Consider the following 25731-nt stretch of genomic DNA (forward strand, 5'->3'; position numbering starts at 1 on the left):
AAGCTGCACCTTTTCCCCATCGTCCTCCGACACCGGTTATTTCCGAGGTGAGATGATGCCGCCTGGAAAGAGCGGGAAGCGGCCGCCGCAGGGAGCGGATCTGCGGCCATCACTTGCTCCGGTCAAGACCAGCGCACGAAGGTCACACCCTCACGCGGTGGCCTTTCCTAGATATCCACGCGTGTTCAAATTTAACAGAATATGGAAAATGGCCGCATGTCCATTTTGAAGTGACCTCACAACTCATAATGTGGGTAATAGTGGCCAGATTGTGACACTTTGATGTAAAGAGGCTGAAAGAAAATAAAAGTTCTTTCTTAGCTCACGTGACCCTCGGTATTTATGATTTCTGGGTCTAAGAACTAAACGTCTCCCGAGGGCACTAAGCAAACTGTCAAAAATCTGATTGTTAAGGGAACATTTTCCAAATAATCTTCAGGATCTGCTAGGACAGCACTGAACTCACAGAAATGTCCGGGGTCGTTATGCAGTGATCTGGGTGTGGGATTCATGCTGGAGAAACAGCGCGTGGCTGGGGGCTTCCAGGACGCTGTGTGGTGCTGGTTAAGGACGGCCACGCTCTTGTCCTGCGGCGGCCACCCGCACAGGGAGGGTCGCCCGCACCCCACCACGGTCCAACGGGGTAGCTCTTACGTGCACTTTCACATGGGAAAACCACGGTTCGGGGACGTCATTCCCAGGAGCACTTGGCTGTCAGGCTGACAGCGAGCCCCGCTCGAGGGCCGTCCCAGCAGACGTGACCTCTGCGTCTGCCCACAGGTTCCCTGGGGCTCCCTCCACTCGGATTCCGCACTCGTAGTCTCACAGCACTGTGTTTGCGTTCACCCTTCTCGTCTTCGTTGAAGGTGGATTTGCATGTGTGGCGACGTGTATTCAGGGCTCCCAGGGTCCGTCGCCTGGCGGTGCAGCGCACACGCAGAGCGGAATATCTGCCCGTGGAAGGGACGTTCTTCGACACATGCAGGGTGTCCGTGTAACGTCACGCAGCTCATTCTGTGTCCCAGGCAGGGGCCCTCTGCCGTCAGATCATCACGTCATTTCCACTCTTCTGCGTGTTCCGCCCCTCTCTCTTTCAGAAGACCGCATTTCACTTTTCTGTATGACTCCACTCTCTCCTCTGCAAAACGAACTGACCACTGATACCGCCTCGAGGTGCAACCCAGGAGCACAGAAGTGCAAGCTCAGCAAGCAAGCGCGTCGGCGGGCTTCTGGTTCATGCTCTAATTCAGTGGCGCCAGCAGGGGCTGCCCGGTCACGACTGCGTATATGCACTCTGGTGAGGAAGAACTCTCCAAGACCCACAAGGCTAAGTGAAAACCAAGTCACGGGATGAAGCGCGTGTCTGCCCCACTGCCGCAGAAACGCCACCAAGCTGTAGGGACCTCCCGCACGCCCAACCTGGACCAGGCTACGGGTTCTTCGCAGGGGACACTGTGAAGTATCAGACTGCCCTACCGTCCTACTGCTTCTTTCAAGCAAACCGTCCCTGGCAAACCCTGCAACTGGTCATGTTCTCCCGCCTAATGCCTCCTCTTCCTTGGCGAGACATGATCATCCGCAGAAAGACGTGCTCCCTTCCTGGAGCGTCCTGTCCGGGCACAGCGTGAAAGCTGCCAGGGATGATCTTCTCGTCCAAGCCCCTAATGCTCCAGGCACGATGCCCTCAAACCCTCAGAGCTGTGGGACCAGAGAACGTGTTTGTGGCATCCAGTAATATAAGGAAAGGACCCCTCCCACCGGGGTCATCTGGCCTGCACCAGACTTCCCTTCCCAGCTGACGTCAGCAGGCTGGTGACCTGAGCTCCTGGCCCTTGTGTGGGTGGAGCACTGGCCGACTCAGGCATCCCTGGGTGATGGAGACCGGGCTCCCCACCAACCTGCTGGCCCTGGTTCCCTTTGAAGGCTCCATGTCAGTAGCCCTGGAGAAGCAAGCAGTCAGAGTCTGTCTTTGAACGGCGACTCCATTTCTTCACGGCTACTACAGAAGAAAAGGCCAGCGCGTGAGAGACAATCACTAAAGCTAGGGAGGAGAAACCAGCTCTAGGGTGGGCGCGGGATGGGGGCCTGGTGGGTGTGAGATTGCACATGACCCAGCAGCAGGAGTGGGTACATCCGTTCAAGCCCACGGCGGTCTGAGCTCCGCCCCCGTCTTGGGTCCAGGCGCCATGCTGATGCTCACTGGGCCCCCCAGCGCGACCCCACACGGCCCCGTGCACGTCAGCAGGTGCGGCCTCTAGCTAGGGGTGATGGATAAGACCCTTCCACTCGAAGGGATTGATTTCAACTCCATCAAAGATTGGGACGAGAGGCCCGGCTCCCATTCAGTCATGCTTGATGTCCTACAGATGCTTGCTGCGCCCATCTCTCTCTGTCAAGACGCACATACGATGTTGTACAAGGGACGGAGGAATATTTAGGACAAAATTCCGTTTGCAGGGTGACTGGCTGGCTGCGGGAGCGGTCTCGGACTCTGAGATATCCTCCGCCGTCCAGTGTAAGAAAAGCCTTCCTGTTACCAAAACACAGATCACAGGGAAATGTTCAACACTTTCCCATTTTACAGAAGACCCTCTGTTTTAAAGAATCATCAATAAGCAGCCTCTTCCTCTCGAGGTTCCAGAGACATCATCAGACTCGGACTCCCAAACCTTGGAAGGGTTATGAGCTCTACTTTGTGAATACTGAACAAACAGATAAACAAACAAACAAGAAATAAACTCAGGATGTACCAAGGTACAACATTACATGGAAAATATTTCTTAACAAGAGAAATGCAGAAACACTTTTTCCAGACAGGAAGTACTGGTACATTTTTCACTTGCTTTGGAACATGGTCTGAGGAACCTTTTTGTGTGTATCTACTTTGTAGGCAAATAAGTATTTCTTTCCCCCCCTTTATTGGGATGGGACGTGCTTGTCCGCGAACAAGATATCTGTGTCGTGGACCATACTCACGCTGTGACCCTGCCGGCCCACCGCGGTGCTCCCCCTGCCGCATCAGGAACACCCAGGCAGGAGCCGGACGACCTTCGTCACCTGACCTTGAGCCCATCTCTCGCTCTTCCCGAACCTCATCCTTACCCGGCCTCACCCTCGCCCTCCGTGAGGTCCGCCCCGCATGGCCAGACGGTGGGTGGGAGTCAGGGAGTTCCTCACAGGAAGCCTCGCGTGTTCTACCTGGAAGTCTCAGGAACACAAATGCAGAATAATAATAAGGAGAAGGAGAAAGGCAGCATGAACAATGCTCCTCGGGCTTTGTTTATCTTCGGATGATCTTGGGAAAGTGCAGTTCTGTTTCACAGCTGCTTCGCCCAACCCTGGAGCAGTTCATAGATACGTCCGAGCAACAGACTGCGCAACTGTTTAAAAAGGAAAAAAAAAAAAATAATGTATGAAATAAATCAGAGAAATCAAAGGAGAATGCTTCATGTCCAACCCGAAACTCCAAATTTCAATTTCAAGTTTTAATGTCCGAGATATTAGTGACCTTAAGTGACAGATGTTTAACTCACTGTATCAAATCAATCACCAGCAAAAAAGACTCCTGCTAACACCTCGTCGGCCACGGCAAGGTGGGGGCGGCCGTCCCTGTGGGCCCGGATGAAAGGCTTCCTGTTCGCAGATACCACTGAGGAGCAGGATTTCTCCGGAACACAGAGCTCGGGAAGGGACCCTTTGAAGGGCTGGGTGTTATTCCACATTTATATTTAAAAGCAAATTAAAGACTGTTTAAAGGCTGTTTGCATTAAGAGATTGGATTTGCTTTAATTATTTGGTTATTTGTTGTTCCTATATAGCATTTATTAATGAAATGAAAATACAGCTTTTAATAGATTTCAATTCTTTTACAGACGAGCTCGCTAAATTATTAAATGGCAACATCCCCTCCTGGATTGGCGGTCCTCCGCCAGCCCCCTGCCCCCCGCCTAACCACGGCGCTCTTCCTCTGCGGGCTGGCACACCCGGGCCCGGGCCGGGACGTGCCCTTGGAACTGCTCCTCGGGAGGTCGTGTTCCACCGAATTTCATTTAAAATCTTCGGTCTTGACCTCGCTGGAGAAGGAGGCTCCTTGACCTCAGCGGGTAGCCGGCTGGCACGGATGGTCCTGGCTGCACCTCACCTCCTGCGGGGCCGGCAGGGCGGGAATCCGGAAACAGTCCCGGCCGGCGCTGCGTCTCCAGCCCCACATCGAAAGTGTACGAGTTTATGGACTCAGGTGGCCTTTCAAGTGTTGGAAAACCTACCTGGAGGCCCAAGGCCATCACAGAACAGAACCCAAATGCCGCTGGCTGCACAGCGGGCTCCCTTCTCTAGACCCGGTGGCAGCGTGCTGAGCCCAGTGCCCCTCCTCTCTGGGCACGCGCGTCACGCCTGTGTGCCCACGGCAGGTCACGTGGCCTCCCATAGCAGGGTCCCCTAGGCCCACCTGGGGGGCAGAGACCCCCTGGGCTGCCTAACAGCCTGCTGCTGGGACTCCGCCCCGGGGGGCTCTCCGCAAGGAGCCGGTGCGGGAGCTTCGATAGCCCAGGCATCGGCTTGTTGCTCCAGGCTATGATCCTGTGTGGCTGTGCCCACCCCCGGGGGAGGGTCACCCCCAGGCTGGGTGAGGGCAGGATGGACACCCCTCCACTGGGCATCTCCAGGGCCCCCCGGGGAGGCAGTCCAGCCTCAGGGATGAGCAGAGGAACCCGCGGCTGACCAGCTGAACCCACGCCCACAAGGAAGAGAGAATGGGGAAGGACAGGCCGCCGGCTCTGGGAGGTGGGACACTGCGCCCACGGCTTTCTGCCGGCTCTGACTTCCACCTGTCGCCTTTATTGACCAGTTCTGTGGCTCGGACCCTCCTCTCTGACTTTCTAGGCCCAACACTTAGCTCCTGAAAATGAAACTCCATGGCCTCAAAATCAGGCCCAAGTCTGCCCAGTGGCCGCCATGGACACCTCCCTACCCCCACCCTGCGGCCGCCAAACCTGCCGGCTTCAGGCGAGCCCGGAGTCCCGTGGGCTCAAACCTGCATCCTTACCTCCTAGGGTCTTAGAATCGATGCCTGTGGGTTTCCTCCAGCCTGGACCGGGCAGTCGGGCCTTTCCTGGGTGTTCGGAAACCATATCCAGAACGTTCCAGTTGGAAACGTGGTCAAGGTCACATCAGGAACCCTCCACAGGACACCGGTGCCCAGCAGGGTGATCAGGCTGCGTTTGAACACCTCCCCGGACAGGAGCGCCGTCTGGCACGGAAGCAGCATCAGCTTACTGAGCCAAAATCTGTGTGCCTGTACTGTCTACACACTTCTTAGCTGTGTTTTCTAGAAAAAATGGCGAAAAACAAAGTGCTACCGTAGGCTATTTTTCGTGCAAGCGCAGCTCTTTGCCCTCCTGTCTCCATGCTGGCCTCCCGATGCTGTTTGTGCCTTGGCTGCCCTTTGCGTGTGTGGGTCACCAGTCCTCCCCTGGCCTCCCTCCAGCCCCCAGAGCTCTTTCCAGGCAAGCAGCGACGGCTAACCAGCCTCTGGGCTGCAACCCCGCTCAGGAACTCGGCCACCCCGCGTGCACGTCACCTCCTGTCCGTGGGCCCCTCTGTCCGATGCCCGCTGGACCCGACAGACCACGCGCATTCCGTGTGCCGGCACGACCATCTATCAACGGGAAATGCACTTCATGCCGCGCGGCTTTCTCTCCGGGATGCGCCCACGCCCGTGGACTCGGCCTTTCCTTGCCGATGCACTTGGCCCCTTCCTGACCCGCAGGCTTCCTCTCCCTCGCGACGACGGTAGAAACAGAACGTTTATTGCGCGTTCACCATTCCAGGTACCGCCAAGCATGTTACAGACTTTATCTCATGTAGTTCTTAAAGCAAAGCTTTTTTTTTTTTTTTTTAAGATTTTATTTATTTACGAGAGAGCGAGGGAGAGCGGGTACCGGAGTGGGCGTGGGGAGGGGAGGAGGGAGAGAGAGACTCTCCAGCAGACTCCGAGCTGAGCCTGGAGCCTGGCACGGGGCTCGATCTCACGGCCCTGAGACCACGCCCTGAGCCGAGACCAGCAGTCCGATGGATGCTCGAGTGACAGCCCCCAGGCGCCTCTCAACGCAGGACGTGTGAGGCAGCTTGAGGCTGGCCTTTGTTTCAGGGTCAGCACCCCGGGTGTAGGGACTTAATGTAACGTGACGCAAATACCGCCAGCTGCTAAGGATGGGGCAGGATGTTGTCGCAGCATCTGGTACCAAGTCCCAGTCTGACCTGTGACTCCGCCCAGCCCTGGACGTGGTCCAGCTGGGCACTGCGATGCTGGGCCCCAGCCGTCTCCTGACCCTCCCCCGGGGGTCCCGAGCCAGCGGCCCGACACCGACAGGTGAAGCAGGTGCTAGGAAGCGGGTGTGCGGCAGAGGACCCCCCCCCCGCTGGAGCCTCCCGCTGCTGTCCTCTGAGATCGCTGCCCTCCGCCGGCTCCGCAGCCCCGTGTCCCATGCCCCCTCCCGTCCTCTGCACCGCCTTGTTTGCTCAATTCCCTGCCTGCTCACACTCTGTTTCCTTTCACTTTGCCTCTATCACGCGCACAAGGCACATTTATGTGCTTCCAACACTTTCATTTCTTGAATTCCTGCAGCCTTCCCTGGGACTGCAGCACCAGAAACCTTCCCTCAGAGGGTCGTGGCCACCTGTTTCTTGTCAAGTTCGATGCTGGACTCGGCAGCCCTGCCTGGCACTTCTCTGCCACCGTTACGGAGCCCTTCTATTCGAAGTGGAAAGCCCCCAGCCCCCTCCTCCGCGCTCCCGAGCACCTCCCTGCTCAGCCACCGCCGTGCCGGGACGTGCGCAGACCCCACGCTCCCCCGGAGGGCACGCCTATGACGCTGGTTCTGTGGCTTCGAAGTCTGACCGTGATTGGGGTACAGATCTCTGAGGGTGCGGGCTACAGCTGACAAAGTGACCGTGTTTTCCGAATGAGCCCTGCTCAGGGACTTGATGCACGAAGAGACTCCGTGCGGAACCCTGGAGCCACGGTCTGAGAGCGTCGCGCTGAGCACGGAGCCAAGTGCGGCGTCTCGCCCCTGCCCAGCTCGCACCCGAGGCTCCCGCGTGTGGCTCCAGGCAGGACCCCCCGCCGCCCGGCCTGGGGGTTCACGTGGCCCCCACGGCCCACCGAGCTCAGACCCTGTTTCAGTCCACTCAGAGCAGGAAGAGCTCTCGGGATTAGCTTATTCAAGCACCAGGGAAACCGACAGGCAAATTTTCAAAAAGAATTGTATGTCATTAATTCTTATTGATGTTAAAACTTTCCTTTTTAGCAAAGCCAACACTGTTGGGTGAGTATGATCCTCTATGTCAATAACGAGAGGGGGAATAAATGTTAAAACATACTAAATAATTGCCCGACGGTCCTTGTACTAATGACCGTAAACTTCCACTATGCTAATTTTTCTCTACACTTTTAATTACCGATCAATAATACTTTGCAGTTGACATTTAAAAATGCTGAACCACATGTAGCAACACAGACTGAGAGAAAATCTACAATGCGGGACTGAATTTGCCAAATCAATAAACTCTGCCATTTAACAAATAGTATCATGTAAACAGTCACCAAGATTAGCCAGCGTGAAGGACTGGACCTGGAGGGCTTAATTACCGCTTAATAACGGGGCTGCCTTTCCCGGACGAAGCCCTCTGCTGGGACAAGCCGGGCAGCCCCTGCCCAGACCCGCCTCCTCGGCCAGAGGACGGTCTCCTGAGACTCAGGGCTGGTCTGGAGGGAAAGATGTCTCCATGCAAGAGAACTCTCCCAGCTTCAAAAGAGTTCCTTCCTAAAAATCCAAGGTTCTGCCCCGTGTCTCTAATCGACTACGTTAGATGGGGACATGCGATCTCAGAACCGTCCTCTCGTGGGGGTGCCGACAGCGTGTCGATCGTTCATTTGGAATTTAGGGGACAGATGCAATGAAACAGCCATCCGCCTTGGAGACCAAAGCAAAGGAAGACTTAGAACGCCACACAGACCTCAGGAACATCCATGTTTGTAGAGCACTGCGGTAGAGCATTAGCAGTCTTCATTTTCATTATTATTGGCAATAATAATAAATCCAGACCTTAAGCGTCTGAGCATGGGATTGTGGAAATTCTGCCGTCCGTGCTGGAGGCAGAAGCGATTTGTCTCGGCGGGGCTGCGCCGTCCCCGGGCGGCCGGGCGGCTGGGCAGTCGCTGCAGCTGCTTGCAAAATGGCAGTCACCCGTGGGGCTGGGTCGTCTCCATCGCGGCGGCTTCTACACACCATGTGGCAAGTACAGGCTGAGCACAAAGTAAAGGCTGTCGGCTCGCACCGTGGCTGCCGAGGGGTCCGCTAGCTTCTTAGTCACTTCCGATCCTCAATGGGGAAACGTCCAGAAACTGTGATGCTCCTGTTTAAACAGCAGGATCCCACCTCAGCCACCAGGAGTGGTTGTCTCCTCCTCCTCCTGTTGAACATGCGCTGTTCAAGGCCACGGTGAACCACAGAAGGGCACACTCTGCAGCCAGGGCCCGGGGCAAGGGGTGGTCTCCTGCCGGGCCTCAGCCTGGCCTTGGAGTGCAACTGGCTCACAGAGCCCAGGGGTCCTCCTGCAGCTCCAGGCTTTCTTATTTTCCAAGGAACGTTTTCCTTCATAAAGACCCCAGGGGATGCCGGGCGGACCTCCGCACTTCACTGCTGCACCCAGACTGGGCTCAGAGCACCCCTGAGCGGCGGGGTGACTCTGGGGAAGTAGCAAGCACAGTGTCCTTTAGGCAGAGAAAAGGCTGTGAGAGCAGATTTGTGGTTGTCTGCGCAGATGGCTTGTCTCCCAGAGGCGGGGGAAGAAGACAGACAGACAGAAAACACCCAGAGGTCAGGAGTATGATTTTAAATGTCATCTTCCTCACGGCACCTGGTTGTTTTGCTCTCTTGGAACATCGTTGAATACGTGGTCCTGGGATTTTCTAGGAGCCACTGATGGGCTTGGCCTTGGAGCTCCTCTGGGTCACTCTGAGCACTTGGCAGAGCTAGGTGACGTCACAGGCTCTCCTCTACCTGGAAACACTGATGTACTTATCCAAGCCCACCCCTGTCTTCCCGGGCAGCTGTCAGGTGCAGAAGGACCCCAGTAAGAGACAAGGCTGGGCAGGGCGTCCCTCTGAAAGCCCACGTTTGATTCCAGGCTGGAGAGTGAATGAACCCAATGTAACAGGAGAGAGCTATGCTCCCAATGTGGGGACGACAGGCCAGAGTCTGGGCTTGAGGGCAGGGTGAAGGATTAGGAGGTGGCTCCAAAGGAAGGGAGAGCAAAGGAGAGCGCTTCTACCTGAGCAGAGAAGGTGAGTTCACCTGGAGCACAGGGCTCCCTGCACTGTGAACTGGGCTGCGGGCAGGTTCAGGCTGAGGGAAGGGCACGCAGGTTCTCTTGGCCCTCTTTTCAGAGACTTTCCCATCACCTTGACCAATTCTTGAAACTTGCAACAGGTTGATCAACGTTATCAGTGACTCTCCATGGGCTAACGTACATGGACAACAACGGCATCCCTCACCCCTCCAGGCATGCTGTCCGCTCCGGGGGAAGCAGACGGAAGCAGCACCTGCAGTGAGGCACATGGCAATGGAAGGTCAGTGGACACAAGCCAATCTCCCGGCTGGTCTTGGTTCAGCAGAGCCTCATGATCCCATTCAGGTGGATGAACCTGGAGAAATCATCTGCTCAGGACGGCACGGCATGCTCAGCAAAGTACGAAGTAGGACTTTTCCCTTATTCTCCCCTATGAGAGAAGTTATTTTGCAGAGAAGGGCAGTTCTAAGACAATTTTAGCTAAACAAGCCAGACGCTTGATCAAGTCATACCTGATTTCCAAAAGCAAAAATAAAATAAAATACAAGACTATCTAGGGGCAAGGAGAGATCCAAAAAGTTTTTCTTTAACTAAACGTGCAACACATTTCTACATGCGTGGCAGGGACTGATTACCTGAGGGGAGCCAGCACTGTGGCACTGGAGAATTCTTGGTGGGAGGTGAGAAATTCCTAACAGAACTGCCACAGCCAGAGATGCTTCCCCAGCTTATGGGAGTGAAAACGGAGTGCTCCGTTCCGCAGAGCCTGGGACTCCCTACCAAGTGTTCATCAGCACTGATGTGTGAGGGTCAAAGTTCCTGCAGAGACCACAAAAACTCCGCAGACCGGAGTCTCTGTTCCTGTTCATAAGCTGGAAAGAATCACAAGAAATAGCAACAGAAGCATCCAAAATCTTTCCAGGCATTTAGCTTTTAACTCCCAGAAATAGGAACCCAGTACGTGGTTGGTGAACTCATCTCTCTGGGTTGAATTTTCAAGTTTAAGATGTTGGTGCCCACCTTTTTACACTCCCCAAGTTAGGAAACCCCTGGGGACCACGCACTCTCTCATTGCAGTGCTTGTTCAGTCCTCCAACGGGACAGTCATCGCTGGGGTCCCTGGGCAGGAATCACCAGGAACAAGTGAAAGCCAGCACTTCTCTCCCGTGCTGCTCCCCAGGTCATTCAAAATGGACTCAAGGTGGGCTGAGGCTCGCACTGGGGGCGACACCTTGACACGGAAGCACGTTTTCAACGGCCAGAGAAGTTGTCCTGAGCAGGAAGTGCCACGAGACAGCTCCTACGTGGGGCGCAGCCCGGGGCCCGTCCTGTGGACGGGTTTGCACAGATTCCTCCTGGAACACACAGGGCCTGCCCGTCACGGACGCCGTCCGTGCATAGGCCGCTGCGCAACGCTGCTCTCCCAGGCAGAAGACACGGAAATGTAGCAAGCACAGAGCGGGTGGCTGCGGCGTCCGTCGGACCCGCCAAGGGTGCGATGAGCCGCGGCCACGGGGCTCCCACGGGGACCCGTCTGGTTTGCGTTAAATTTACAATCAGGAAAAGTTTGGTTCACTGTCTTGTTTTCTTTCTTGTGGTCATAAACGCTATGAAATAAAATATAAAAATATTCCTTGGTTTTTAAATAAAAAAGGGCCAGACGGAGCGCCCTCCTCAGAGCCGCCGTCTGAGGCTCCGTATGGCCGTGAGTGTGGAGCTCGCCCGCACCCCGCACACCTGCCCCCGTGAGTGAAGCTCGCACCTCGGGCCCCACGGATCCGCAGGGCCTGCGATCTGCCACCACGTTTGCTGAACCTTCACAGCCCAATTCGCTTTTTTTGGACAACCGCTGGGAAGTCAGCTTGCGATCTGGATATAAAAATGTATCAAAATAAGCAAGGAAAACGTTATTTACATATACGAAGAGGTAGTTAGGGTCTGTCCACTTGTGCTCCAGGGGATGGAAGTCCTCAGGCCACAGACCGACCCACGGCTGCCCCTGGAAACTCGTCTCCCAAGAGAAGCCTGTCTTGTTAAGAGCAGACGGATTAGCGGTCGGGTCGGCCATTCGCTGCCGGGACTGAAGGCTCCCGCGTCGCACCATGAGCACCGTCCCACAGCTTCAGAAAGAAATCCCACCTACGGGCAGCCGGCCTTCACGCGGGTCCGGGGGCGGACGACAGTGGAGGAGACTGACAAGGGGCAGTGGTGGCACATGTCTGCGCGAGGTGGCTGTGCACAGACCGCCGGGATGCACACGTGTGTGTACGTGCAAGAGGTGGCCAGGCACAGACCACAGGGGCACACGTATGTGTGCGTGCAGGAAGTGGTCGTGCACAGACCATGGGAATACACGAGAGTGTGTGTGCAGGAGGTGGCCGTGCACAGACCACGGGAGTGCATGTGTGTGTGTGTGCGTGAGCAAGAGAGGTCCATGCACTGATCACGGGTGTACACGTGGTGTGTGTGCAGGAGGTGGCCGTGCACAGGCTGTGGATGTACACGTGTGTGTGCAGACACGAGTGCTCAGGAGTGCATAGGGTTTGTGCGTGTGCGTGTGAGCGCATGCTCGGGTGAGTGCCTGTGTTCGTGCGTGCAGGGTGGACCTGGCATGTGCGGTGTGTGTTCAGACGTGTGTGCAGGTGAGGAAGCCCCCGTCGAGTGTGGTTCGGAGGGGTTCTTCCCGCCGTGAACTCAGTGTGCACACTTTCTCACTGTTCAGATGCGACATATTCTCTACCTCGTGCTTGATCCAGCCCAAAGGCTACCCTGGGAAGGAATCCCACACTGCAAGAAGTGGCCTGCAGCCAACGTGTCTCCTGGGCTTGTGGTGGTCTCTGTGCCTCCCACATGCCCTTGGACCCCCTTGCCGGGCAGCAAAGTCACTGTCAGGCCCCTGTTGCTTTCAGAACCTATTTCGCCCGAGCTGCCGCGGCCTGCATATGACAGCGGCATTCTCCCCAGGCTGCTCCTAAGCAATCCTTGAGGGGTGGGGGTGACCCCCCTCCCTCCCCTCCCCTCCAAACCCCATCCCTTCCTGGGTCGTCACCCAGAGTCCCTTCCACGGAGGTGGAGGGACCCGTGCCCGGCATGGCTCCACCCTTTCCAGATCCCATGCCTGCTTCCCTGACTAACCCTTCCGGAATCCCTCCCTGGTGCAGGAGTCCTCATCCCAGAGCTGACTCTGGATCGCCACCGACACAGCGCGGTCTTCTTTCTTGGCGGCGATGCTTTCAGGACTGCCCTGGGGCGGCTGCCCAGTCCACGCGGAACCGCTCCCGCAGGCGAGCTGGCAACTGGGAGGTCTGCCCCCTCCGGCGCTCGCAGACCTCCTCCCGCGAGCAGCTCCCGCGGCCCACGGTCCACGGTCGTCCTCGTCTACCCCTGACGGCCGCGGGCTGTGCCCACCCTGCCTTTTCCTTCCGGGGCCACACGGGGAAGGTGTCCCGAGAGCAGGGAACAAGTGGTTTCCCCATCTCTCACGAGACATGTCCCCCGATATGGTGCTGTCCCCACCGCAGTGTGACCTCGGGGAGAGGAGACCACGGGCTGCCTGCGTCGCTGGCTCAAGAGCGGCCATCTCTCGTGGTGCATAAAGTTTCACATTTCAAAATACGATCGCCCCCAAGAAAACAGTAATACGCACCCCCTAAGACTCAAGATCGCTTCTAAGAGCCAGCTATGACCTGCTCTGCCAGCGAACGATATAAAATAAGTTAAAAAAAAAAAAAGGTGACCAAACGCACGAGATGAGTTTAAGGGGTGAGTGCGTAACGAATTTGGCTCCGAAATTAAGTATGAAATCAGCTAAAATCAGCAAATCAAATGAAAATCCAATCAAAGCTTCTCAGGAAGGCTGTTGAACTTTGAGAGGAATGACCTCGATCGCCTCATGCTGGCGGCGGCCAGGTGAGACGCGCACAGGGGTCTTCCGGAGCTCAGTTACGTCACAACTCCAGCACGGTGCCGGGGAGACTGAGAAAACGCACGAAAGCGTGTCCGTCTGAGTCCCTCACGGCCCACGACGGGTGGCTTGTGAGGGAGGCAATAACCCAGAACGAGGACGGCCACGAGCTCGGCCAGCGACCCCCACGTGGGTCCGCCGGAGCCCAGGCCCAGCTACCCCGGCCAGCGACCCCCACGTGGGTCCCCCGGGACCCGGGCCCAGCACAGTCTCGTCCCCTCCTTCCAGCTCTTGCCTGACACTGTGGAAAACCGGATCCAAACCCATTTTAACACCTTACAAGACGCCTCAATGGTTTTGCACTAAGAACTTTCCGGCTGCAGATGTGAAGCAGTCGACGAAGGCACACCATCCCGGCAGAAACACTGGGCCTCCCGGGAGAGCCTCGAGCTCGGTCCACCACCCCCACCGTACAGACGACCTCCAACAAACGTCGTGCAAACGGGAAAACATGTGGTCCCAGGGGACCCTCTGGGGACCTATTTGAAGGCTGCCTTGGAAACCAGGAGCCTGCGTCTGGTCCCCTCCGTGGCGGCTGCCCACCGACCCAGAGCCCAGGGACAGACAGCAGGCAGGGGACAGCCAAAATGTGGCCCAACTCACGGCACAGACACACGACAGACAGTCTTCAAAGGTGTTTACTGTGGTGTGTCTGTTAAGCCTCATTTTTAAATGTGTTTTTTTGTGGAACTTTGTTTTTCTATTACTAATTTTCATTAGACTGTTTAAGTACATTCAGATTAATAAGCATTTATTGACATAGGTCACACAGAATTCCAAAAACTGTCGTCCACAATGTATTTGGGGGGAAAAAAAAAAAGATACTAAGAAAATCCAGGAGCAGCCACAAAATAAGCCAGCCGTGCCTCCCGAAAAATGCGGCCTGCCCCGACGCACGTCCCCGGTGCACAGGCCAGGCCCGGTCGCCGAAGGCTGAGGCACAATAACCATGCCGCCCCTGACACTGACCTCCGGGACCCTCGCCACGGCCCCCCGCTCCCGAGGCAGCCGCTCCTCGGATTAGCTGTGACGACATCCTGGGGGAAATTACACGAGAGTCTAGATTTGGTTCTCATTTCTTCGGGAATATTTGTACAAAACAAGGCATAGATGAAGCACACAGAGTGATTTCCCAGGATCTTTGAAAAGCCATCCATCGCGAGGCTGGCATTCACACGGCCGTGGCGCCTTTCGCCGCGAGTCTGGGACGTGTTCCCTCCATCTGCCAGCCTCGTTCTTCTGCGGGCCCCAAATCTCAACATGCTTTAGAAAGTTAAGCATTAACCACTCTCCGGGTCGCTGAGTTGTGTAATGGCACCGGCAGAGCACAAGTACGCGGCGCTATCTTCCTCCCCATCTACCGCACATTTAACTACCTTTGATCTTATCTAACAGTAGATGCAGAACTGAAATAATCACCATTTAAATATATCAGGTTGTTTGACAAAGGTACTACACACAGGGAAAATCAATAACGATTATACAATCACCAGATACAATGTAAACGGCATATCGCGAAGCCTTTACGGGGGGAGATAACATCACAGAAATCCCAACGAGAGTCAATAGCCATTAGTTTTTAAGAGTGGACACTTGAACCTGTGTGTGTGGGTGTGTGCCCTGGGGCCAGCTCCCCATGGGTGTAGGATCTTAAAATAGATGAGGTTCAAAGAAATAGAGAGAAGCTTTGGGAAACGCGTCTCAGTGCCGGCTAAGACTAGCTGAACTCCCGTCAACCCGCGCGTTAGCTGCTTCTAGGAAGGCAGGCAAGAGCTGCGGGCGTGGAGCTCGATTTTTGGGAAAAGTCTAACAGCTAAGGAGGCTTTTGTAATTATAGTTCAATCAAGTGTCTGGAGCCTTCGGGACAACCCTGAGAACGCGGTCCGCAAGCATCCGGCAGGGCTCTTCGCAGCGGGAATTTGGTCCTAACGCCCGGCGCGCCTCTCCCAGCGAGGAGGGGACTCGTTAAGGGCACGTGGGTTTGGCGCTATTTTGTTCAAGGCCGTGGAATCCCGACATTCTCACTAACGGATTTTCGCCCTTGAGTCATTTGGGAAAGGAAACAGTTTTCACTCGGGAAATAACGCCCAAGAGGGCCGGGGTCCCGGAGGCCTGTGTCCGGCATCCGAGAGCGGATGCACGACAGGGACTCCTGGCCAGTATCGAGGAATCGGGAAGCGGATCCAGTAACGTAAGCGCGTGTCAGCTTTCCGGGTTGGTCTCGGGCAGAAGGGGAGCCGCGACGACCCGTCCGTTCCGAGCCCTCAGAGCCACCCCGGAAACGCATGTGCCGGTTCCACGGACGTACGGGTCTCTCCTCGCCGTCCGGTCGCCGCCCCAACAGGCCCCCTTCGCGGGCAGCCACCGTGTCCTCGCTCTGCGGACCGCCGTCGAGAGAGGCGTTTTGGAAACTGCCCGCGTCGCTCCTCGTGTGCACCCAGGGGGGGACACACTTGGCCCGACCCTAAGCCAGCACTGCGGGACGAAGGGAAAGTTCGGCAAAAAATAGAGTGCCGTCATTGCTGTCGTCTTAGAAAATTAAAAGCTCCTGGAAGGAATACAGGCGATGCTTTATAACCCTTATCCTCTACCCTCTCCAACCTAGCTGTCAAATTTACTGTTTAAGCTTTTCTCTGTAATCACGCGATTATGCACGCGGTCGCCCTCCCCACCCATCACCCCGACTAATGGTTTTAAAGGGAGAGGAAATTACTTGTCTTCCCGGCCGGCACTTGACACTTTTATGGGTCGGTTGTAATGAAGCTATTCTTTGGCTTTAATGGAGACCTTGATCCCGACCAGTGTGAATAATTGTCAAAAGGTGATTAATTAAATATTCACCACTCCCCTATAAAATTGATCAACATATTACATTACAGAGCTCCAAAAGTTATTTTATTTCTTCATTCCACTTCAAATTCTATGCATTTAAACAAGCTTTAAACCGGAGCCATATAATTTCCTCCACATTAATTATACATACACACTGACTAAAGTAAGAAGTGTTTTACACCTTTTTTAACTCTGTAAAATGTGCCACCGTCACTTACGGCGCTGAGAAGTCCCGCCTGAGAAACGGAACGCCGTCCATTTGCTTCCCTGGTGAACACGGCCCAGTGACCGTGGTTCAGGTTGTACAAACATGCAGCTTTATGTGACCTAAGTGCCCAAGACTGAAAAATAAATAACATTACCAAATTCAATCAATAGATACAATTCCAGCTTTTAGAATATCATCCCAGGATGAGGCCCCATCGCGGAACCTTGCCCACCCACCCCTTAAAACACTTGAGGGCCAGCCGCTGAGGTGGGGACGGGTCCCAGGGAAGGGAGATCACCGACTGGGAACTTTGCTGAAATAAAATAAATCCTGGGCTTCCCTCCTCACTACGCCTACCCTGCCTCGGTTCACCCCGAGTAAATGCAGGGTCTCCGAGAGTATCCGTCCTTCCTGCTTGCGTCGTGCCCTCCCGCCCAGCATCAAGCTGTCCTCAGCTCTGACTGGGAGGCAAGCAGAGATCACACACACGCACACACACACACACACACACACAGACAAACTCTCAGTAAATGCAGACTCCCACGGGGCTCAGCAAACAAACGAGACTTTATTACGAACAGCAAATACACGGGACCTGGTGCATTATGTTTAAAAATCAGTTAAGATAAAGGGGAAAATTACAAAAAGTAAAACAAAGCGGTCTGTTTTGTTCTATCTTCTAGACCAGCGTCTCTGCACTTGCCAGGGGGCGGCCAATGAGAAACGGGGTGGTACACAGCTGGCACATCAGAGCAGCACAGGACAGGGGATGTCTCCCAGAGACACGGATGCCTCTGCCGTGGGCTTGCAGAGATGCCGGCCGGCCGGAGCCCGGTGCAGCAGGCGCGGTGGGCGCTCACCGGGGATTCCTGGTGCGGCAGAAGAACCTAGGACTGACCCCATGTGGCCTGGGACCTTGGATCCAGGTGTGCTCCGAGCCCACACACTGGCATTCTAGAAGGTCCGGGAGACACCCCTCCATGCAGATTACTGATTTCGTTGACGTAGTCAATCAACCCTCCCCACGCCCCCCCAGGCTCTTAAAATATCATCGAGTGAGCATAGCAGAGAAAAAAATGAGCAAAAAGAATAATATTTCAACTTGAACAAACTTGCTATTTGTCCATTGCTCACACAGGTCTGTTGGAGCCGAGATGATGCGGGCAGTGGCCACGGGAGTGAGTCCCACAAAGGGACTGGGTTTAATCATCCAATCCCAGACTGTATTGATTTTGGGACTACTTGCAATGACTATATAAATAAGCCATTTCTTTGCAACTGTATCTGCAGCCGGTCATGAACCCAAAACCTTCACAACCTGGTCCAAAGTGAATTATGCCCTGCAGAAATAAATTAATAAAACTAACACAGCCGGGCTCCTCCACCAACTTATTTTCACGTTTCAAGAGCTTAAAAATATAAAATCAATAATCATTTAGTCATAAGGGTAAATGAAGCGACATAACATCAAAGTATAGCCTTTAGCTATTCAAGTCATCCCAGGTAATTTATCTCATCAAAAGGCAGTGGTAATAATCCTTTCCACTCCAAGACAAGCTGCCACACAGCTGCGGTATTATCCTAGAGTAAACACGTTGGGAGAAAATATTAAAAATCAATATCTGTTTCCTTCTATCAGACCAGATGGCATCCATCATAAATCCGTCCCCGTAAAGAGTCCTTGGAGCCGGGTGCCCAGAGTGAGGAAGACGACCGAATTAACAACAGACAACGAGGGTCCGCTCAATGGGGAGTGACAGCTGGATTTCTTTAAAATTTCAGGATTTTACAATTGCAAAAAATTTGCTGAAATTATAATGATGAGGAAAAAATCTATCGTCGCCATAGGGCTCAGAGAAGAAGCAATTACCAGTACCGTAAAACAAAAATGCAAACAGCAGCTTTCAGCAGGCCCTGGGAGGGACCCAATTATTTGATTGATTTACGTGACTGCTTCATTCATTCATCCATTCATTCATTCACGTGGCCCGTGGGGTTTCTAGCCTCGCGTTCAGGCATCTGCCCCTCCAACGGGAGAACCTGCCGCAGGGTGACACGGTGGTCCTGCGGCCTCTGGTCCCCGAGACACTTCCTGGAAAGCCGTGACAAGTTCTTCTCTGACCACACGTTCTGACCACGTGGGAGTCGCTGTGTCGCTAGGTGCCCCAGAGCTCTGTTGCCTGTGAGAGGGCAGAGCCTGACCAGGCGCCTGGGCAGTGGGCTCTGCTGGTGACCCAGGCAAGCGCCCGACACCCCGGGCCCACGAGCGGGAGCCAGAAGCCACACCCGCGTGGTGACCCGCCCTAAGGCTGCTGAGCCTTGACACGGCGCGCGGGAGAAAACGTGGAGAAACCCGGCCAAAGAGCCGGCAGCCCCCTTGGCAGGTCCCCGCGCCTTCACGTCTAGCCTGAATGTTATTATTCCTGGAAGTGGGTGCTGTGGGCATCGTTAGGGGGCTCCAGCCTCGGCTCTGTCAGAGACAGGGGGCACACACACACGGACCAGGGCACACACACACGGACCGGGGCACACACACACACGGACAGGGGGCACACACACACGGACAGGGGCACACACACACGGACAGGGGGCACACACACACACGGACCGGGGCACACACACACACGGACAAGGGGCACACACACACAGACAGGGGCACACACACACACGGACAGGGGGCACACACACACACGGACAGGGGGCACACACACACGGACCGGGGCACACACACACACGGACAAGGGGCACACACACACAGACAGGGGCACACACACACGGACAGGGGCACACACACACACGGACAAGGGGCACACACACACGGACAGGGGGCACACACACACACGGACAGGGGGCACACACACACGGACCGGGGCACACACACACGGACCGGGGCACACACACACACGGACAGGGGGCACACACACACACGGACAGGGGGCACACACACACGGACCGGGGCACACACACACGGACCGGGGCACACACACACACGGACAGGGGGCACACACACACGGACCGGGGCACACACACACACGGACAGGGGGCACACACACACGGACAGGGCACACACACACACGGACAGGGGGCACACACACACGGACAGGGGGCACACACACACGGACAGGGGCACACACACACACGGACCGGGGCACACACACACGGACAGGGGCACACACACACAGACAGGGTCACACACACACGGACAGGGGCACACACACACGGACAGGGGGCACACACACACGGACAGGGGCACGCACACACGGACAGGGGCACACACACATGGACCGGGGCACACACACACGGACAGGGGCACACACACACGGACAGGGGGCACGCACACACGGACAGGGGCACACACACACGGACAGGGGCACGCACACACGGACAGGGGCACACACACACGGACAGGGGCACGCACACACGGACAATACTTCAACTTGAAAAAGACAAAATCCCTCCCACGCGATGGCTTCCGGGAGGACCCGACTCACCTCGGAGTCGCTCACAGCCACCTTCGTCTTGACAAGCGGTTTAGGTCTCGCCTCGTCCCGCCCGTCCGCTCGTTGAGACCCCGTCCCCAGCCCTTCAGAACGTGGCTGGGGGAGAGGGGCCCTTACGAAGGGGTAGCGCAGGTTCACGCGACCCGAGGCTGGGCCCGAGGCCTGTCGCACTCATGACCCGGGGGGAGGAAGACACTCCGGGAGAGCCACCTGCAAGCCAAGGAGGCCGCTGCCACAGAGACCGCTCCCGCCCGCACCCGGTCCGAAACCTCCAGCCTCCAAACTGGGAAAGTAGGTCTGTGTCTGCCCCGGAGGACGGAGAGGCCATCCCTAGGCCGCCGCACCGGGAGACGGCCGACGGCTTCCTCCCAGGTTCCCGGGGCGGTGGCCGGGCACACGGGGGCCCCCAGGACGCGCTTCCTCGTCTACCGGAATGAACAGCCCCTGCAGGGCCCCCCGGGTGGGTTTCTTTGAACGGAAATCCCACCTGTGTCAGTCTAGGGAGCCGTCCCTCTCTTCTGTTCCGGAGTAAGAAAATGTTCCCTCCCTCAGTTCCAGTCCCTGGAATGTCCCCAAGACCCAGTTATCCCGTCTCTCAGCTCACGCCCCCAGATTACGCGGCTCATTTGGGTTTTGTCTGACAAGCACCCTGGGCCTCCTACTCAGCCGGACCCCAGGTACTTATGAATAAGGACGAAGATGGCGTCAGGTGGTGAGAGAAACCTCATCAGCACTGATTCATGGGAACTTTCTATTTAATGAAAAGCCCTCCGTCGTTTTCACACATATTCTTACGTACCGATTCATGACCCATTGTCTGTCTGACATTTTGAAGTTGCTTTTAGTTTCGTTTAGACTAGATGCGCACCCCTAGATCTTTCTTCTCAGCAAACGTGAGCTCCGGCTCCCCTCCTCGCTCTGGCCTACGGGGAGCCCCGCACAGAGCTCGAGTCCCAGATGCAGACCTTCCTACTATTCCCAGACGGAATGTCCCATCACAGAGAGTGGCATGGCCGACAGGGCACACAGAACGCCCGGCACCGTACTGCCCAGTTAGCACAGAGCAGAGACCTGCACAGAAGCATGCCTGCCCATGGGCATGGACGCCCAGAAGAGCAGAGACGCCCCCTCCCACCTGCTGGGAATTCCCAGGACCACCGCGTCCCTGCTGCTGCACCAGCTCAACACCCAGAGGAGCCGAGCAAGAGAGAAACCATTGCCTCGCATGAGTCAGAAGACAACAGAGGGATTCTTCAGTATTCCAAGGATGATCAGAACTTGAGCCAAATTACAGATCATACCAGAGGTCTAAAACGACGTCCTCACGTTAGAAAAGTTTACTGTGAGGATAATGTTTTCAGCTCATTTGGTGTCTTCCATGCTCTCTTGGAGAATCTCTTTCAAACTGGGCACTTATTTTCACTAAGTACTGGAAGTAGAATAATATTTGTAAAGTTATTCCATTCCTTGAATATAACTTCCCTTTCTTAGAAATGACTAACTGAGCTCTTGTTATCTGCTTGGTTCAGAACCCAGAATATAAACATTTGGATTGTGAGGAATTTGAATATCAATCCTCAGAAATACCACATTTACTTTCACATAATACTATATATCAAGTCATCAGATGGATTACAAATGAGACTCACTCACAGAAAGTCACCTAAGAGCCCACTAGATGCCATCCTAGACCCCGACACACAGTTTCGCTTACCGAGATGGCTGTGAAGGCGGGACTGTACATCAAGGCCGCGGCCGAGTGTTATCAGGGAGCCTGACACCATCAGTCACAGGGGCCTTCCCGGGGACCCTCCCCAGCCAGCGGCACTCCGTGTCTTCTTCTAGGAAACGTTTAATCATTGACACACTTCTCAATGGGTGTTAAGAAAGTGAACTCTTTAAATCTCTATGGTTGCTAAGAGACTGATATTTAATGTTTAAAAATTTTCATTGGTATCAGATATATTATTTTCTTCCATGGCAGACAGGATCTTGAGATCTGCTGAGAGACTTCAAAAATGACTTTTATAAAGAGAAATCACACAATTTCTTAAGTATTAGTCTTCCTTTTTTTAGCAAAGATTTTCCACAAGTTTAACTTATTAATGAATTTTCAACACAGCATATACAGCATGCTCACTCTGGATAATGGCAATTAGTTATTTGTATTTAGTAACTGAGTGTTTGACAAGGAAATACATATGGACTAAATATCATTTTCCCTGTGATGCTTTCTTTTCCTTTCTTGCTTAGATTAGTCTAAACTATTTCCTAAAAATCAGATTTGAACACTTAAATGAAATGGGCCGATTAGAAGAATAACGTCCACTTCTAAAACTAGAGCCAGAAGGAATATTATAAATAAACCTATGCGCTCTTTAGAGAAGGATCCAGTGATTAAATACAGACGCCCAGCTTCATCCTCTCCGCCATGACGTCATGGCTACCATCAACCAGGTCACGTGACGTGTCTGGTGGAGTTGGGGAAACCAGCCCTTACACTCTAGTGTTTCCACTTCATTTTAAATTAGAGAGAAATGTATGCACATGGGTTCTCACATAAGGAAGTTAATTTGGGCATCATTTAAGGCAGGGTTACACCTTCTCTCCCTAGGCAATCTGGTACGTATTTTATACTAAATATGTACATAACATTACACAACAGCACAGGCAGGCTTTCCGTCCGTTTGGTTCGGGTCATTGATTTACATTGTACTCAATTCTATGTGTGGGGCTTCTCCTGCTATACCTTATAAAAATTCAGCCAAGAGCCAAATGGAACTTCTGGAGGTAAAAAGTCAATATCTAAAAAGAAAAATCATGGATGGATTTAGCAGATTAAGCACCACAGAAAAGTATGATTTGGAGGACAGAGGGAGCAGACTTCAAGCACAGAGAGGGAGAAAGGAAGACTGTGCGGAAATAAAATGTATGAAACCATCACATTAACTATTCTGTGTCAACTGTGTAAGTGCATAGTCACAGACGTGTGAGACAGAATATGGGAAAAACAGCAACACTTGGCAATAATTTTGAAATGAAAAATATATATGTAAGTTTTTCGACTCAGAAATCCCACACAGAACCTTGTTACACAGAAACAAAATTAAACAAAAATGTATGCACAAGGATGTTTTTCGTATGACCATTGCAAATAGCAAGCACTTAGAAATAATATAAATATGTTTTATTGGGGAAATGATTGAATAAATAATGGTAATCTACTTTCATGTCGTTAAATATAAGGCCACCATCCAAAAGAGAGAGGAAGAGAGAGTGCTATGCACCACAAAAAGAGAGATTAGGGAACTCCAAGATACAGCAATATAATGTATCCAAAATGAAGCACACAGAGGAGGAAAAAAGATAAAACAACAACAAAACTAAAGCCTTAGTGACCCATGGAAAAATATCAAACAATCTAATATAAATACATTTGGAGTTTCTGAGAAAGGGAAAGGATCAAGAATATATTTGAATAAATAACATTGGATATTTTTACAAATTAATGAAAAAAAAACTACCAAAGCCTAGTCCAGATACACACAAAGAAAGACACGCAAGGCAGCCGAGGTTAAGGGGGTGGGAGCACATGATTCAGGGAACACAGGTAACAATGACTACAGACTTCTTCTTAGGATCAGTGAAAGCCAGAAGGCAACGAAAAAAATCTATAAAGTGCTGAAAGGGGAAAAAAAAAAAGTCAACTTATAACTCTGCGTTCAGAGAAATATTTTTTCAAAAATAAGAAATATAAAGATTTTTCAAGGTCAATAAAAGAGAAAGAATTTAACCACCATAAGACTTTCACTATAAGAAATGTTAATTTAAAAACCTCTTGATGCTGAAGTTAAATAATGCTAGACAGGAACTTGAGTCTACAGAAAGGAATAAAGAGCTCCAGGATTGATAAAATATAAAGATATGAATTAAAGTTATTTTTCTTTAGTTTGAATTGTTTAAGGTTAATTGACCATATAAAGCAAAGATGTAAAAACATATTATGAGGTTTACATCCTAATAATAAATAGAATGTATGACTTGGGAGTTGTCTTGTAAGAGTCCCACATTATGTACATAGATATATAATATTTAAAAGTAGATTCTACTGAACTAAAGTTGCATATTGTAAACTCTAGTGACCACTAAAAATTATCAAAAAGAGGTATAATTAATAAACCAATAATGGTAATAAAGTGGAATAAGGGCAAGGAATCAATCTAACAAAGACAGAGAAAGGTAAAGGTAAAGAACAGAAGGGGTAAGTAGCAACAGAGCAGACTTCAACAAAACCATGACAAGCGATTATTAAATATAAAAAAGTCTAAGACACCAGCTAAAAGGCAGAGATTGTTAGACACGATAAACTACAAGACCCAACTATATACTGTCTATAAGATAAGCTTCAAATATTTTTTTAAGAGCTGTGTTAAAATAAAGGGATGGAAAAAAGGTATACAATGAAAACACTGATCATAAGAAACCTGAAGGGCTAACTTGTATCAGAGAACATAGACTTCAGAACTGGGAGTATTAGCATGTCTGCATAAGGATATTTCATAATGGTAAAGCAGTTAATTAAGAAAATAAAACAATGCTAAATTTGTATGCACCTAATAATAATGTGTTGAAATACATCAGGCAAAAACCCCGACAGGGGAAAGAAGGAATGGCCGTGAATGATGGCCGCATGAGCACTCTTCTTCCAGCGCTGACTGAACATGTAGAAAGAAATCAATAGGAACGTAGAGAACCTGAATAACACCATCAAACAAACTAAGTCAATTGATGTATTTAAAATACTCGGCCTTACAACAGCGGGATGCATAGTTTCTCAAGTGAATCTGGAATCTTCTCCAACATAGACCAAATAATTGACCATGATATAATTTCAATAAACTTTCAAGGGATGAAATTATACAAAACACATTCTCTGATATGGTAGTATTAAATTAGAAATAAACAATAAGAATACATTAAATTAGAAGTAAATGGTGAAAACACAGTAAGAATACGTATGAGGAGCTCCTGGGTGGCTCAGTGGGTTAAGTGTGTGTCATGATTCCAGGTCCTGGGATCGAGCCCCGCATCAGACATCAGGCTCCTTGCTCAGCAGGAGCTTGCTTCTCCCTCTGCCTGCTGCTCCCCACTTGTGCACTCTCTCACAGTCTCTCTCTCCTAGTCAAATAAATAAATAAAATCTTTAAAAAAAGAATACATTTTTATGATATTCCTAAGCATTTGGAAATGAAGCAAAATATGTTTTAACCCAGTGGGTCAAAGAGGAGGGCAAGAACAAAGAGAAATTAGAAAATAGTTTAAATAAAAAGGAAAATGGAGCATACAAAATTTTGCAGGCTTCAGCAAAACCAGTGCTTAGAAGATGATTTGTAGCTTAATGCTAAATATGCTTACGCTAAAAAGAACAAAAGTCGGTCTAGGCCTCTATCTTTAGAAGCCAAAAAAGAAAAAAAAGGGGGGGATATCAAAGTAAATAAGAGAAGGAGAAAAATAATAAAGATTAGAGCTGAAATCAATAAATAAAAAAAAGACTTAAAATAAGTAAAAGTCAATGAAATCAAAAGCACATTCTTTGAAAAAAATCAATAAAATTCATGAATCTCTAGTAGACTTAAAAAGAAAAAATGAGAAGATAAAAACTATTAATATCAAGAATCAAAGAAGGCACATCACTACAGATCCCACAGATATTAAAGAGATATTAAGGAAACTTTATAAAGAGTTTTATGTGAATGCATTCAGTCACTCAGAAGAAATGTAGACAATTCTTGAAAGATAAGAAATTTAAGAAAGAATAAAATGTCTGAATAGTCCTATGTGAATCTAAATATTAAGTTTATCATGAAAAACTTCCA

Source organism: Neovison vison, chromosome 1 (genome assembly GCF_020171115.1).
Source record: "Neovison vison isolate M4711 chromosome 1, ASM_NN_V1, whole genome shotgun sequence".
NCBI classification, from domain to species: Eukaryota; Metazoa; Chordata; class Mammalia; order Carnivora; family Mustelidae; genus Neogale; species Neogale vison.